Genomic DNA, 656 nt, shown 5'->3' with positions numbered 1-656 from the left:
CCTACCCACTGCCCATCTGCCAGCTCAAAAGACAACCTGAGTGCCGGGTGGGGTGGGGGAACCGCCACAGTGAGTGCTCAAGTAAGAACAGAAATATTTGGCTGGACTGGGTCCTAACAGAGGCGATTTTATTACCCTAAATGTCCTGGAAACCCTGTTGCCTCTGGCTCGAGAAGACTCTAGGCTTGGTCATTCCCGGATGACCTGCTGCAGCGAGCCTTGGCGTCCTTCTGCAAGTGGCTGTGACATGAGTCATGGGGGCAGTCTCTAGCGAGGCTGAACAAGAGGTGGGCACAGAACAGGGAGGTTGCATCTTCTCCCCATCAAAAGTGAGAGACCAGCAGGCTGACAATAGCCACTGGACCCCCTGGGGCTTATGGTGGGGACCAAGGGGCCAGCATCAGCAGGAGGAGGTTGAGCCCAGGGAGGACAGGTCAGGCCAGTCCAGGCCCTGACAGAAGTGACCTTGCTGTTAACTGCTGAGCAGTGCCCATAATATCAAAACCAGACATTGCCTTAGGATGGAAAGAACACGCTGGGTTCTTTCTTACCATCCCTCTCATTTAAAGGAGCAGTGAGATCCAGGTTCCTAATTCTTTCCCTTTGTGAAAGTCGCCACTTTTATTCAATGAGGGAGCCTCAGGCATGCTCTTACA

This window comes from Trachypithecus francoisi, unplaced genomic scaffold (assembly GCF_009764315.1).
Source record: "Trachypithecus francoisi isolate TF-2019V2 unplaced genomic scaffold, Tfra_2.0 Lachesis_group7, whole genome shotgun sequence".
Taxonomy (NCBI): domain Eukaryota; kingdom Metazoa; phylum Chordata; class Mammalia; order Primates; family Cercopithecidae; genus Trachypithecus; species Trachypithecus francoisi.
Note: the sequence above shows the minus strand (reverse complement) of the source record.